Source organism: Anomaloglossus baeobatrachus, chromosome 7 (genome assembly GCF_048569485.1).
Source record: "Anomaloglossus baeobatrachus isolate aAnoBae1 chromosome 7, aAnoBae1.hap1, whole genome shotgun sequence".
NCBI lineage: Eukaryota > Metazoa > Chordata > Amphibia > Anura > Aromobatidae > Anomaloglossus > Anomaloglossus baeobatrachus.
This window is the reverse complement of record NC_134359.1, coordinates 277,403,393-277,420,382: the sequence shown is the minus strand read 5'-3', so window position 1 is coordinate 277,420,382 and position 16,990 is coordinate 277,403,393.

Here is a 16,990-nt window from a genome sequence, read left to right as displayed (position 1 = left end):
CAAGTCATCATGGAGCGATCCGAGGAGGCCTCCTTCAGGGTGCGGTCTATTGATGGGTGAGTGCGGGCCTCCAGGAGTGGCCTCCTGTGGAGAGGGGAGAAAAACCTGCTCCATCTTGTTTATGCTCCCTGTGCCTGCACCGGTCTATAAACTAGAGGAATTTCGGTCGGGGTCACTGCTCCTCCACATCAGAGACAAATAAGATAGCGCTGAAATCTCCAACCTCCATTGATATTAGCTTGGGCACCAGTGTGCCGCACTGTCCGTACAGTCAGATTGATGACCACTTTTGCAATTTACTGCTGGCGAGTATCGCTGGAGCCTGGCCGGCTTTGCATCTTAAAAGCAAGAAAGCAGCGGTGGTCGGTCACCTAGGCAACGAGCTGTAAACAACAGAAAAGTGTTAATATCTCAAGAACGGCTGCAAATATTAACAAGCAGTAAATTGCAAAAGTGTTTCTTTTTACAAGCTCTAACCAGTAATATATCCATCTATGAAGATGGGAATAACCCTTTAATGAGTGAAGCACCATGTTTTATTAGACTCCTGCCATCTCCAGGATTATTCCTCTGCACTTATGTTACTCATATACCTTTAATTGCCTCCTATTAAGCCTCATTTTTTAGGTGATTTGGGCAAAGTAAACTGGAAACCTAGAGAAGGTGTCATAGGGTACATAAGGTACACTCACACTGGCGTATGACTCGCATGAGTGCAATGCGAGAAAATCTCACATTGCACTCGGCTCCCTTTAAGACAATGCTGCAGCTCAGATCTGCGAGTTTTTCCCCGTACAAGTCTATGGGTGCGAGAGAAACATCGGACTGCACTCTGATGACATCCAAGTGCAGTGCGATATACACACAGGCTGACAATGGAGGAGCTGGAGAGATCACTCCCTCCCTGTCCTCCGCAGCTGTGATCCGATCGCAAAATCAAATCACAGCATAATGGCAGTCAGCTCACTTCTGCACACAGACATCACACGGATGTGTGTTTTTAACATGTTTAGGGCACTGGTCACACACATGTAGTACACAGTACCTGGATTACAGCTGATTAGTGAAGCCCACACTATTACTTACATCAGGTGGGCTGCCCACTGGGAAAGACACCCTAGATTACAAGGCAAATATACATGGGATTGGCTGCATAAAAATATATATAGAGATGATAAATATATGAGGTATTGGTCGATATTTTGGCCAAAAAAACCCACAACCTTGCAACCCACATCAAGGGTCCTCATTGTTCTGTGAGTCCCTTTGATGAAATGAAAAGCAAAAGCCACAGAATAATGAATTAAAATTCCCCAAAATTTCATAAGTTAAGTTAATATAGCAAAAATAGGGGCAGCTTTCCCTGCCCGGGTCACAGAAAATACTGCAGTAAAGATGGAGGCAAAATACTGATGAGACCACCACTCACAACCTCCCGATTCATGGAGGGGGTGACTGCTCAGTATTAGATAAGGCTTGTATAGGGCGCTGGTCACACACATGAAAAGCCCAGCGCCTGTATACAAATAAATATAACATGGAAAAAAATATATAATAAATTTATGTGGCATTGGTTGATATTTTGGCCAAAATACACAAAGCTCGCAACCCACGTCAAGGGTCCTCATGTCTTGCGAGTCCCTACCCTAAAATTAACAGCAAAGCTACAGAAAAAAAACTAAAATTCTCCAAAATTTACTGTTTAATATAGAAGAGCAGCAGCCTTAATCTGCCCAGATCACAGACTAATGCCCTGACATGGGACCGGACAGGATAATACTTTTGCTCTATATTATATTATGTGGAACTTATACATTTTTGGGGATTTTAGTTTATGTTTCTGGAGCTTTACTTTTAATTTCTCCCTCTTTAACTAAACCTTTTTTCCCCTGAATGTTGGGATCTGTCTGAGGCCGTCGGCCCCAGGAACAGCTTCATAGCCTTAAGGTTGAAAGACACAAGTTCAGCCTAAAAGCTAATGTGTTGATCCAGAGGAAGGCGAAAACCCCATGAGGCAAAAGACAATTGCCCCATATTAGGGAAAAATTCCTTCCCGACTCCACATACGGCAATCAGACTAGTTCCCTGGATCAACGTCCCATAATCTAGTGCCAATAACCTGCAAATAGTCAAGAAAGGTACACAGGCCTCCATGAGCGTAAGATCATGAGGCGGAGAGATCCATCATCTCATCGCTCACACTGTAAAAATGTCCTTTACATAAAGGGAATTAGGAGATTAATACTAGAGTGGTTCAATTATCCATAAAGGAAATAAGCTACTAAAGCTTTTTTCCTAAATGTAGGGATCTGTCTAAAGCGGGCTTTACACACTGCGATATCGGTCCCGATATCGCTAGTGTGGGTACCCGCCCCCATCTGTTGCGCGACACGGACAAATCGCTGCCCGTGCCGCACAACATCGCCCAGACCCGTCACACATACCTGCCCGGCGACGTCACTTTGACCGGCGAACCGCCTCCTTTCTAAGGGAGCGGTCCGTGCGGCGTCACAGCGACGTCACTGAGCGGCCGCCCAATAGCAGTGGAGGGGCGGAGCTGAGCGGGACGTAACATCCCGCCCACCTCCTTCCTTCCGCATAGCGGCCGGGAGGCAGGTAAGGAGAGCTTCCTCGTTCCTGCGGTGTCACACGGAGCGATGTGTGCTGCCGCAGGAACGAGGAACAACCTCGTTACTGCTGCTGTAACGATTTTTGAGAATGGACCCCCATGTCACCGATGAGCGATTTTGCACGTTTTTGCAACGATGCAAAATCGCTCATCGGTGTCACACGCAACGGCATCGCTAATGCGGCCGGATGTGCGTCACCAATTCCGTGACCCCACGGAATTCCGTGAGTTCGCATTAGCGATGTCGTAGCGTGTAAAGCCCCCTTTAGGCCATCAGGTCAAAAAGGCTTCCTCAGACAGACTTCACACAAGACACTCCATCCTACAGGTTCTTTAAGGACCCTGGCCTTCACATTACAACCCTGAAAAGGGATAAAGCCTTGCCACAAGCCCAGGGTTTCATCTACAGAGTAGCTGGTGGCTGGAGGAGTGACTTTGGGTCTAGAGTGGTTGAATCAACCCTAAATGAAAAAAACTATCTAATGCTACTCTCTCTTGATAGCACCTGTCTGAGGCTGTTGGCTGGAAAAGGCTTCCTCAGACAGACTTGGCACTAGACTCTCTATCCTTCAGGTTCCAAAGGAACCCTAGATTTCAATCTTACACCCCTATACAGTGATAAATACTTATCACAGAGCCAGAATTGCATCTACAAAGTAGCTGCTGGCCAGAGGAGCGAGCTTAAGGCTACTATGGCTACACAGCCAACCCTCACCAAAATAAATTCTAACTAATGCTACTTTCCTAAATGAAGCTTTCTGAGACAATTGGCTCAAAAAGGCTTCCAGCACAGACGTGGAGCAAAACACTCCAAAGGAACCCTGGCATAGACCTTTGAACCTCAATAGAGGGACAGCTTCATAGCCTTAAGGTTGAAAGACACAAGGTTCAACCTAAAAGCTAATGTGTTGATCCAGAGGAAGGCGAAAACCCCATGAGGCAAATGACAATTGCCCCATATTAGGGGAAAAATTCCTTCCCGACTCCACATACGGCAATCAGACTAATTCCCTGGATCAACGTCCCATAACAGAATCTACTACCAATAACCTACAAATAGTCAAGTAAGGCGCACAGGCCTCCATGACCGTAAGATAATGTGGCGGAGAGATCCCTCATCTCATTGCTCACACTGTAAAAATGTCCTTTACACAAAAGGAATTAGGAGCTTAATACTGGAGCGGCTGAATAATCCCTAATGGAAATGAGCTACTAAAGCTTTTTTCCTAAATGTTGGGATCGGTCTAAGGCCATCAGCTCATAAGGCTTCCTCAGACAGACTCCACACAAGCCACTCCATTCTGTAGGTTCCATAGGAGCCCTGAGCGTCACCATTACACCCCTGTGAATGGATAAAGCCTTACCACAGGCCCAGGGTTGCTTCTACAGAGTAGCTGCTGGCCGGAGGAGCGAGCTTGAGGCTAGTGAGGCCAAAACAACCCGAACTGAAATAAACCCCAACTATCAATACTAACACAAATCTGTGCAAATTAACAACTTATAACCGTAATTATAATTAGTTTCTTCTTTCGTGGTCTCTTGGACACAACCCTGACCAGAACCCGACATCTCCATATACGATACACTTTATGAGGCTGTCGATTTTAGGTCAGGGGGACCAGCACCAGAAAAGGGTTGTAAAACTGTCTGAAATCCTGAAAACGTCCTGCACACCTTACATGTGATCACTTTTCACCTTTTTACACCGGCTCTTTCATCTTTTTAAATAAAAAGTGAGCAGAGCTCAGTATAATAAAGGGCACAAAAGTGGTGTAAAATATCCCTGACAGATCTTACTCCAGGGGGCGCGTCATGAAGGTCGGCGCAGAAAAGCCCCAGCCTTGATAAATTGCCCAGCAAAGGTTTACATGACATTAGCGGATAACGAGCAGTGATACGGTCACCAGGTTCTCACGATGCTCCCGGTCCTGCGTTGTGGGGCGTTCCTATCCTGGTTACTATCCAAAAAGGCAGTAAAGGCGCAGGGCTCCTGTATAATCCAGGAACTCCACGGTGTATAATCCAGGAACTCCACGGTGTATAATCCAGGGGCTCCACGGTGTATAATCCAGGGACTCCACGGTGTATAATCCAGGGACTCCATCCAAGGGCTCCACGGTGTATACTCCAGGGGCTCCACGGTGTATACTCCAGGGGCTCCATGGTGTATACTCCAGGGGCTCCACGGTGTATAATCCAGGGGCTCCACGGTGTATAATCCAGGGACTCCACGGTGTATAATCCAGGGACTCTACGGTGGATAATCCAGGGACTCCACGGTGTATAATCCAGGGACTCCACGGTGTATAATCCAAGGGCTCCACGGTGTATAATCCAGGGACTCCACGGTGTATAATCCAAGGGCTCCATGGTGTATAATCCAGGGACTCCACGGTGTATAATCCAGGAACTCCACGGTGTATAATCCAGGGGCTCCACGGTTTCTTTTCCCAGGGTTCATCTTTCTTCTTTCTTGCTTGCGTGGCTCGGTCCATCGTCCTGTTGCTTTATGAAGTATAATGGCTGTTAGGCTCTCAGGAGCGGATTTTTAGATCCTTTGATCACTGTGACATCACAAAGTGATGACATAGGCAAGTGAGTGTCGCCCCTTTATGTAGTCATCAGTGTGGTCAGCTATAATTTGCATATTCCATGATGTCATAAACCTATGATGTCACCACAGTGAGAACAGACATGAACGTTCCATTCTGATCCCGGCCGTCATCATCATCTGAAAACAGCGGCGCACAGATGTCTCAATTTTCACGTCTAGTTACAAAGCAGAGGACTCAGCTCTATAAAAGGCAAATGTGTGATCGATGCCGCCCCCAATTCACAGCTCTGGAGCCGCAGATCGGCCACCGAGGATTCTGGGGAAACTGAGTGACAGATGATGACATGAATAAAAACTATGAATATTTAGAAATCCGGGAGAGACCCCTGGAGATGTGATGGCGGCCGCGTCTGGAGTCATACAGCCTGAGACAAAAAACTATGTACAATAAATATATAAAAGACCCCAATAAACCTTATTATGGGGATTGCAGGTGACAGGGTGCAGGGGCTCACAACCAGGGGTGGACTGGCCAGGGGTGCAGGGGCTCACAACAAGTTTCCAATTAATGATTTTGGTTCTATTCCACTTACTGCAGTAAATTATTCCTCAGCCCATCCTGCAGTACATCACTACTCAGCCCATCCTACAGAACATCACTCCTCAGCCCCATCCTGCAGTACATCACTACTCAGCCCATCCTACAGAACATCACTCCTCAGCCCATCCTGCAGTACATCACTCCTCAGCGCATCCTGCAGTACATCACTCCTCAGCCCATCCTGCAGTACATCACTCCTCAGCCACTTCCTGCAGTACATCACTCCTCAGCCCATCCTGCAGTACATCACTCCTCAGCCCATCCTACAGAACATCACTCCTCAGCCCATCCTGCAGTACATCACTCCTCAGATCATCCTGCAGTACATCACTCCTCAGACCATCCTGCAGAACATCCCTCCTCAGCCCATCCTGCAGTACATCCCTCCTCAGACCATCCTGCAGTACATCACTTCTCAGCCCCATCCTGCAGTACATCACTCCTCAGACTATCCTGCAGTACATCACTTCTCAGCCCCATCCTGCAGTACATCACTGCTCAGCCTCATCCTGCAGTACATCACTTCTCAGCCCCATCCTGCAGTAGATCATTCCTCAGACCATTCTGCAGTAGATCACTCCTCTCAGCCCATTCTGCAGTACATCGCTTCTCAGCCCATCCTGCAGTTCATCACTTCTCAGCCCATACTGCAGTACATCACTTCTCAGCCCATCCTGCAGTACATCACTTCTCAGCCCATCCTGCAGTATATCACTCCTCTCAGCCCATCCTGCAGTACATCACACCTCAGCCCCATCCTGCAGTACATCATTTCTCAGCCCCATCCTGCAGTACATCACTTCTTAGCCCATCCTGCAGTACATCACTCCTCTCAGCCCATCCTGCAGTACATCACTCCTCTCAGCCCATCCTGCAGAACATCAATTCTCAGCCCCATCCTGCAGTACATCACTTCTCAGTCCATTCTGCAGTACATCACTCCTCAGCCCATCCTGCAGTACATCACTCCTCAACCCATCTTGCAGTATATCACTCCTCAGCACCATCCACCCTGCAGTACAGCACTCCTCAGCCCCGTCCTGCAGTATATCACTTCTGCCCTGCTACCCCTGCAACTGGCGAAGGGCACCCTTTTGATCTGGTCCCTGGCATAGGGCACCCTTCTGCTACTGCGCGTGGTATCAAGCCCCCTATGATGTGGCACCTGACAATGGTCCCCTCTCCTTTTTGCTGCAGCACCTGGTAATGTGTCTTTGGCCCCTCTGCTGCGGCGCCTGGTCATGTGCCTCTTGTCTCTCTGCAGCGGCGCCTGGTCGTGTGCTTCTTGTCTCTCTGCTGCGGCGCCTGGTCATGTGCCTCTTGTCTCTCTGCAGCGGCGCCTGGTCGTGTGCCTCTTGTCTCTCTGCTGCGGCGCCTGGTCGTGTGCCTCTTGTCTCTCTGCAGCGGCGCCTGGTCGTGTGCCTCTTGTCTCTCTGCTGCGGCGCCTGGTTGTGTGCCTCTTGTCGCTCTGCTGCGGCGCCTGGTTGTGTGCCTCTTCTCTTTCTGCTGCGGCGCCTGGTTGACAAAAAAATATATATATATATGTGTCTGTGTGTATGTATATACAGTATATATATATATATATATATATATATATATATACAAACAAATGGAAGAAAAATCACACATTGAATGGTGTTAATGGAAAATAAGAGAACTGGAGTTGGTCATCTCATAATAGTAAGGAAAAAGAAACACTGCCAAAAAATGAAGTGTCTCCAATAAGGCACATGTAAATATAAATAGTATAACTACAAAGTGTATTATATAAGAAACAGTTCACTTTGCCCATGATAAGACTAGTGATGTCAGTGGGGACACAAGAAGAGGGGGGAAGGGGTGCACTGAGCAATTACCACTGTTCAATGTGGGATGTTCTCCCATTTTTTGATTGCCTTATTTAATAAGATGTCAATTAAATTATAATTTTATTATACTGGTCCTGTTTTTTGTTTTTCCTGAACATTACTGATCGTCCCTACACTAGGGATCTTTTAGGGAAATCTCTTTTGGTTTGTCAGATATACACAAGGGACCGTTACATGATCTATATTGTCCATATAGACATTTATTTTTGGAGGTTTTATACTATCTAGACCCTGGTGCACCTATCTAGGCTTGCAGAAGATCGATCTTCCTACAGAGCGTTCATCAAGTCGTCATGGAGCGATCCGAGGAGGCCTCCTTCAGGGTGCGGTCTATTGATGGGCGAGTGCGGGCCTCCAGGAGTGGCCTCCTGTGGAGAGGGGAGAAAAACCTGCTCCATCTTGTTTATGCTCCCTGTGCCTGCACCGGTCTATAAACTAGAGGAATTTCGGTCGGGGTCACTGCTCCTCCACATCAGAGACAAATAAGATAGCGCTGAAATCTCCAACCTCCATTGACATTAGCTTGGGCACCAGTGTGCCGCACTGTCCGTACAGTCAGATTGATGACCACTTTTGCAATTTACTGCTGGCGGATATCGCTGGAGCCTGGCCGGCTTTGGAGCAATGCTTAAAAGCAAGAAAGCAGCGGTGGTCGGTCACCTAGGCAACGAGCTGTAAACAACAGAAATGTTTAATATCTCAAGAACGGCTGCAAATATTAACAAGCAGTAAATTGCAAAAGTGTTTGTTTTTACAAGCTCTAACCAGTAATATATCCATCTATGAAGATGGGAATAACCCTTTTTTGAATGAAGCACCATGTTTTATTGGACTCCTGCCATCTCCAGGATTATTCCTCTGCACTTATGTTACTCACATACCTTTAATTGCCCCCTATTAAGCCTCATTTTTTAGGTGATTTGGGCAAAGTAAAATGGAAACCTAGAGAAGGTGTCAAAGGGTACATAGGGTACGCTCACACTGGCGTATGAGTCGCATGAGTGCAATGCGAGAAAATCTCACATCGCACTCGGCTCCATGTAAGACAATGCTACAGCTCAGATCTGCAAGTTTTCCCCTGCACAAGTCTATGGGTGCGAGTGAAACATCGGACTGCACTCTGATGACATCCAAGTGCAGTGCGATATACACACAGGCTGACAATGGAGGAGCTGGAGAGATCACTCCCTCTCTGTCCTCCGCAGCTGTGATCCGATCGCAAAATCACATCACAGAATAATGGCAGTCAGCTACTTCCGTACATGAACATCACACAGATGTGCGTTTTTAACATGGTGCTTTACATACAGTCAACTATAGATACAAAACACATATATAATGTCCCTCCCTCCCTGCATATTTAAGCTTGCTCTCTTTAGTGCAAACGCCATCTTACTAAAGGGCAAATGTATTGGCAAAAAATACCACTCAGTTATTAGCCAGAAAAGATCCCAAACTGCAAAGCAAATATAAAGATCCCATCCATACTTTCTCTAAGTGATCTAAAGATGGATGAAACACAGAGGGGATGATCGCTCAGTATTAATATTGGCATAGGGCATGTATAGGGCGCTAGTCACACACATGTAGTGCTCAGTACCCGGCTTACAGCCGATTAGTGAAGCCCCCAATATTAGATCAGGTGGGCTGCCCCCCGGGAAAGACACCCTAGATTACAAGGCCAATATACATGGGATTGGCTGCATAAAAATATATATAACATTCAATAATATACAGTATACATGATTAATAAATGAGGTATTGGTCGATATTTTGGCCAAAAAATCACAACCTTGCAACCCATGTCAAGGGTTCTCATTGTTTTGTGAGTCCCTTTGCTAAAACTAAAAGCAAAAGCCACAAAATAAGGAATTAAATTTCCCCAAAATTTCATAAGTGCAAAATAACAAAAAATAGGGGCAGCAGAATTCACCAGAAAATGCTGCACTAACGATGGAGGCAAAATACTGATGAGACCACCACTCACAACCTCCCGATTCATGGAGGGGGCGACTGCTCAGTATTAGATAAGGCTCGCATAGGGCGCTGGTCACACACATGAAGAGCCCAGCGCCTGTATGCAAATAAATATAACATGAAAAATATATATAAAATTTATGTGGCATTGGTTGATATTTTGGCCAAAATACACAAAGCTCGCAACCCACGTCAAGGGTCCTCATGTCTTGCGAGTCCCTACCCTAAAATTAACAGCAAAGCTACAGAAAAAAAAACTAAAATTCCCCAAAATTTCCTATTTAATATAGAAGAGCAACAGTATTAATCTGCCCAGATCACACAGACTAATGCCCTGACATGGGACCGGACAGGATAATACTTTTGCTCTATATTATATTATTTGGAACTTATACATTTTTGGAGATTTTAGTTTATGTTTCTGGAGCTTTACTTTTAATTTCTCCCTCTTTAACTAAACCTTTTTTTCCCCTGAATGTTGGGATCTGTCTGAGGCCGTCGGCCCCAGGAACAGCTTCATAGCCTTAAGGTTGAAAGACACAACGTTCAACCTAAAAGCTAATGTGTTGATCCAGAGGAAGGCAAAAACCCCATGAGGCAAAAGACAATTGCCCCATATTAGGGGAAAAATTCCTTCCCGACTCCACATACGGCAATCAGACTAGTTCCCTGGATCAACGTCCCATAACCTATTGCCAATAACCTGCAAATAGCCAAGAAAGGTGCACAGGCCTCCATGACCGTAAGATAATGTAACAGAGAGATCCCTCATCTCATTGCTCACACTGTAAAAATGTCCTTTACACAAAGGGAAATAGGAGCTTATTACCAGAGCGGTTGAATTAACCCTAATGGAAATTAGCTACTAAAGCTTTTTTCCTAAATATTGGGGTCTGTCTAAGGCCATCAGCTTATAAGGCTTCCTCAGACAGACTTGGCACAAGCCACTCCATTCTGCAGGTCCTTTAAGGAACCGTGACCTTCACTATTACACTCCTGAATAGGGATAAAGACTTTCCACAGGCCCAGGGTTGCATCTACAGAGTAGCTGCTGGCTGGAGGAGCGGGTTTGGGGCTAGAGTGGTTGAATCAACCCTAAATGAAAAAAACTATCTAATGCTATTCTCTTGTTTGGACCTGTCTGAGGCCGTTGCTGAAAAAGGCTTCCTCAGACAGACTTGGCACTAGACTCTCTATCCTTCAGGTTCCAAAGGAACCCTAGATTTCAATCTTGCACCCCTATAAAGTGATAAAGACTTATCACAGAGCCAGGATTGCATCCACAGAGTAGCTGCTGGCCGGAGGAGCGAGCTTAAGGCTACAGTGGGTCAGCCAATTCTCATTAAAATAAAATTCTAACTAATGCTACTTTCCTAAATGAAGCTTTCTGAGGCAATTGGCTCAAAAAGGCTTCCAGTACAGACGTGGAGCAAAACACTCCAAAGGAACCCTGGCATAGACCCTTGAACCTCAATAGAGGGACAGTTTCATAGCCTTAAGGTTGAAAGACACAAGGTTCAACCTAAAAGCTAATGTGTTGATCCAGAGGAAGGCGAAAACCCCATGAGGCAAAAGACAATTGCCCCATATTAGGGGAAAAATTCCTTCCCGACTCCACATACGGCAATCAGACTAGTTCCCTGGATCAACGTCCCATAACCTAGTGCCAATAACCTGCAAATAGTCAAGAAAGGCGCACAGGCCTCCATGACCGTAAGATAATATGGCAGAGAGATCCATCATCTCATTGCTCACACTGTATAAATGTCCTTTACACAAAGGGAATTAGGAGATTAATACCAGGACGGTTGTATTATCCCTATTGGAAACGAGCTACTAAAGCTTTTCTCCAAAATGTTAGACTCTGTCTAAGACCATCAGCTCAAAAAGGCTTCCTCAGACAGACTTCACACAAGCCACTCCATTCTGTAGGTTCCATAGGAACCCTGACTGTCACCATTACACCCCTTAACAGGGATAAAGCCTTACCACAGGCCCAGGGTTGCATCTACAGAGTAGCTGCTGGCCGGAGGAGTGAGCTTGAGGCTAGTGAGGCCAAAACAACCCTAAATGAAATAAACCCCAACTATCAATACTAACACAAATCTGTTCAAATTAACAACTTATAACATTAAGTATAATTAGTGTCTTCTTTCGTGGTCTCTTGGACACAACCCTGACCAGAACTCGACATCTCCATATACGATACACTTTATGAGGCTGTCGATTTTAGGTCAGGGGGACCAGCACCAGAAAAGGGTTGTAAAACTGTCTGAAATCCTGAAAACGTCCCGCACACCTTACATGTGATCACTTTTCACCTTTTTACACCGGCTCTTTCATCTTTTTAAATAAAAAGTGAGCAGAGCTCAGTATAATAAAGGGCACAAAAGTGGTGTAAAATATCCCTCACAGATCTTACTCCAGGGGGCGCGTCATGAAGGTCGGCGCAGAAAAGCCCCAGCCTTGATAAATTGCCCAGCAAAGGTTTACATGACATTAGCGGATAACGAGCAGTGATACGGTCACCAGGTTCTCACGATGCTCCCGGTCCTGCGTTGTGGGGCGTTCCTATCCTGGTTACTACCCAAAAAGGCAGTAAAGGCGCAGGGCTCCACAGTGTATAATCCAGGGGCTCCACAGTGTATAATCCAGGGACTCCATCCAAGGGCTCCACGGTGTATAATCCAGGGGCTCCACGGTGTATAATCCAGGAACTCCACGGTGTATAATCCAGGGACTCCACGGTTTCTGTTCCAAGGGCTCCACTTTCTTCTTTCTTGCTTCCGTAGCTCGGTCCATCGTCCTGTTGCTTTATGAAGTATAATGGCTGTTAGGCTCTCAGGAGCGGATTTTTAGATCCTTTGATCACTGTGACATCACAAAGTGATGACATAGGCAAGTGAGTGTCGCCCCTTTATGTAGTCATCGTGTGAGGTCAGCTATAATTTGCATATTCCATGATGTCATAAACCTATGATGTCACCACAGTGAGAACAGACATGAACGTTCCATTCTGATCCCGGCCGTCATCATCATCTGAAAACAGCGGAGCACAGATGTCTCAGTTTTCACGTCTAGTTACAAAGCAGAGGACTCAGTTCTATAAAAGGCAAATGTGCGATCGATGCCGCCCCCAATTCACAGCTCTGGAGCCGCAGATCGGCCACCGAGGATTCTGGGGAAACTGAGTGACAGATGATGAACTAAATAAAAATTCTGAATTTTTAGAAATCCGGGAGAGACCCCTGGAGATGTGATGGCGGCCGCGTCTGGTGTAATACAGCCCGAGACAAAAAACTATGTACAATAAATATGTAAAAGACCCCAATAAACCTTATTATAGGGATTGCAGGACACAGGGTGCAGGGGCTCACAACAGCTTTCCATTTGATGATTTTGGTTCTATTCATCTTACTGCAGTAAATTACTCCTCAGCCCATCCTGCAGTACATCACTCCTCAGCCCATCCTGCAGTACATCACTCCTCAGCCCATCCTGCAGTACATCACTCCTCAGCCCATCCTGCAGTACATCACTCTTCAGCCCATCCTGCAGTACATCACTCCTCAGCCCATCCTGCAGTACATCACTCCTCAGCCTATCCTGCAGTACATCACTCCTCAGCCCATCCTGCAGTGCATCACTCCTCAGCCCATCCTGCAGTACATCACTCCTCAGCCCCATCCTGAAGGACATCACTCCTCAGCCCATCCTGCAGTACATCACTCCTCAGCCCCATCCTGCAGTACATCACTCCTCAGCCCCATCCTGAAGGACATCACTCCTCAGCTCATCCTGCAGTACATCACTCCTCAGCCCATCCTACAGAACATCACTTCTCAGCCCATCCTGCAGTACATTACTCCTCATCCCATCTTGCAGAATATCACTCCTCAGCCCATCCTGCAGTACATCACTCCTCAGCCCCATCCTGCAGTACATCACTCCTTAGCCACATCCTGCAAAACATCACTCCTCAGCCCATCCTGCAGTACATTACTCCTCATCCCATCCTGCAGAACATCACTCCTCAGCCCATCCTGCAGTACATTACTCCTCAGCCCATCCTGCAGTACATCACTTCTCAGCCCATCCTGCAGTACATCACTTCTGCCCTGGCACCTGGCAGAGGGTTCCCTCTACCCCTGCAACTGGTGAAGGGCACCCTTTTGATCCGGTCCCTGGCATAGGGCACCCCTCTGCTACTGTGCGTGGCATCCAGCCCCCTATGCTGTGGCACCTGACAATGGCCCCCTCTCCTTTTTGCTGCAGCACCTGGTAATGTGTCCTTGGCCCCTTTGATGTGGCCCCTCGACATGTGCTTCTTCTCTCGCTGCTGTGGTGCCTGCTCGTGTGCCTCCTGTCTCTCTGCTGCACCACCTGGTCGTGTGCCTCTTGTCTCTCTGCTGCACCACCTGGTCGTGTGCCTCTTGTCTCACTGCTGCACCACCTGGTCGTGTGCCTCTTGTCTCTCTGCTGCGGTGCCTAGTCGTGTGCCTCTTGTTTCTCTGCTGTGGTGCCTAGTCGTATGCCTCTTGTCTCTCTGCTGCGGCGCCTGGTCATATGCCTCTTGTCTCTCTGCTCCTGGTCGTGTGCCTCTTGTCTCTCTGCTCCTGGTCGTGTGCCTCTTGTCTCTCTGCTCCTGGTCGTGTGCCTCTTGTCTCTCTGCTGCGGTGCCTAGTCGTGGGCCTCTTGTTTCTCTGCTGTGGTGCCTAGTCGTGTGCCTCTTGTCTCTGCTGCGGCGCCTGGTCATATGCCTCTTGTCTCTCTGCTCCTGGTCGTGTGCCTCTTGTCTCTCTGCTCCTGGTCGTGTGCCTCTTGTCTCTCTGCTGCGGTGCCTAGTCGTGTGCCTCTTGTTTCTCTGCTGTGGTGCCTAGTCGTGTGCCTCTTGTCTCTGCTGCGGCGCCTGGTCATATGCCTCTTGTCTCTCTGCTCCTGGTCGTGTGCCTCTTGTTTCTCTGCTGCGGTGCCTGGTCGTGTGCCTCTTGTCTCTCTGCTGTGGCGCCTGACCGTGTGCCTCTTGTTTCTCTGCTGCGGTGCCTGGTCGTGTGCCTCTTGTCTTTCTGCTGTGGTGCCTGGTCGTGTGCCTCTTGTCTCTCTGCTGTGGCGCCTGACCGTGTGCCTCTTGTTTCTCTGCTGCGGTGCCTGGTCGTGTGCCTCTTGTCTTTCTGCTGTGGTGCCTGGTCGTGTGCCTCTTGTCTTTCTGCTGTGGTGCCTGGTCGTGTGCCTCTTGTCTTTCTGCTGTGGTGCCTGGTCGTGTGCCTCTTGTCTCTCTGCTGTGGCGCCTGACCGTGTGCCTCTTGTTTCTCTGCTGTGGTGCCTGGTCGTGTGCCTCTTGTCTTTCTGCTGTGGTGCCTGGTCGTGTGCCTCTTGTCTCTCTGCTGTGGTGCCTGGTTGTGTGCCTCTTGTCTCTCTGCTGCAGTGCCTGGTCGTGTGCCTCTTGTCTCTCTGCTCCTGGTCGTGTGCCTCTTGTCTCTCTGCTGCGGCTCCTGGTCATGTGCCTCTTGTTTCTCTGCTGCGGTGCCTGGTCGTGTGCCTCTTGTCTTTCTGCTGTGGTGCCTGGTCGTGTGCCTCTTGTCTCTCTGCTGCGGTGCCTGGTCGTGTGCCTCTTGTCTCTCTGCTGCGGTGCCTGGTCGTGTACCTCTTGTCTCTCTGCTCCTGGTCGTGTGCCTCTTGTCTCTCTGCTGCGGTGCCTAGTCGTGTGCCTCTTGTCTCTGCTGCGGTGCCTGGTCGTGTGCCTCTTGTCTTTATGCTGCGGTGCCTGGTCGTGTGCCTCTTGTCTTTATGCTGCGGTGCCTGGCCGTGTGCCTCTCGTCTCTGCTGTGGTGCCTGGTCGTGTGCCTCTTGTCTCTCTGCTGTGGTGCCTGGCCGTGTGCCTCTTGTCTCTCTGCTGCGGCGCCTGGTCGTGTGCCTCTTGTTTCTCTGCTGCGGTGCCTGCCTCTGTCATGTGCCGTAGTCATCGCTACCAGGCCCCAGCGCCCTGTATGTGCCGGCGAGTGAGACTGATCCCATGAGACCTATTTTGCGCCTCTGTTTGAGTGCATAGGTTTCTATGGGAGCCATATTTCGGCTCTATAAATCACAGATGCTTAAAATAGTGCGCACATCAGCGTCATTTTTTTTTAAACTGTTTCAAGTTTAAAAAGACACGAGGTGGTTAAAAGACGCGACCCTACAATGAGGCTTTGGGGAAAAAAATAACACTGGCAATCTGCACCTAAACTTGCTCTGCTCCAAAATCCCCAACTTTTGAGGATTGCGCCATAGCACTACAGCACTACAGCACTATATAGCACTACAGCACCACAGCACTATAGCACTACAGCACTATAGCACCACAGCACTATATAGCACTACAGCACCACAGCACTATAGCACTACAGCACTATAGCACCACAGCACTATATAGCACTACAGCACCACAGCACTATAGCACCACAGCACTAGAGCACCACAGCACTATATAGCACTACAGCACCACAGCACTATATAGCACTACAGCACCACAGCACTATAGCACCACAGCACTATAGCACCACAGCACTATATAGCACCACAGCACTATAGCACCACAGCACTATAGCACCACAGCACTACAGCACTATAGCACCACAGCACCACAGCACTATATAGCACCACAGCACTATATAGCACTACAGCACCACAGCACTATATAGCACTACAGCACCACAGCACTATAGCACCACAGCACTATATAGCACCACAGCACTATAGCACCACAGCACTATAGCACCACAGCACTATATAGCTCTACAGCACTATAGCACCACAGCACTACAGCACTACAGCACCACAGCACTACAGCACCACAGCACTATATAGCACTACAGCACCAGAGCACTAGAGCACTACAGCACCAGAGCACCAGAGCACTATAGCACCACAGCACTATATAGCACCACAGCACTATATAGCACTACAGCACCACAGCACTATATAGCACTACAGCACCACAGCACTATAGCACCACAGCACTATATAGCACCACAGCACTATAGCACCACAGCACTATATAGCTCTACAGCACTATAGCACCACAGCACTACAGCACTATATAGCACTACAGCACCACAGCACTATATAGCACTACAGCACCACAGCACTATAGCACCACAGCACTATATAGCACCACAGCACTATAGCACCACAGCACTATATAGCTCTACAGCACTATAGCACCACAGCACTACAGCACTACAGCACCACAGCACTATAGCACCACAGCACTATATAGCACTAGAGCACTACAGCACCAGAGCACCAGAGCACCAGAGCACTAGAGCACTACAGCACCAGAGCACTACAGCACCAGAGCACTACAGCACCAGAGCACTACA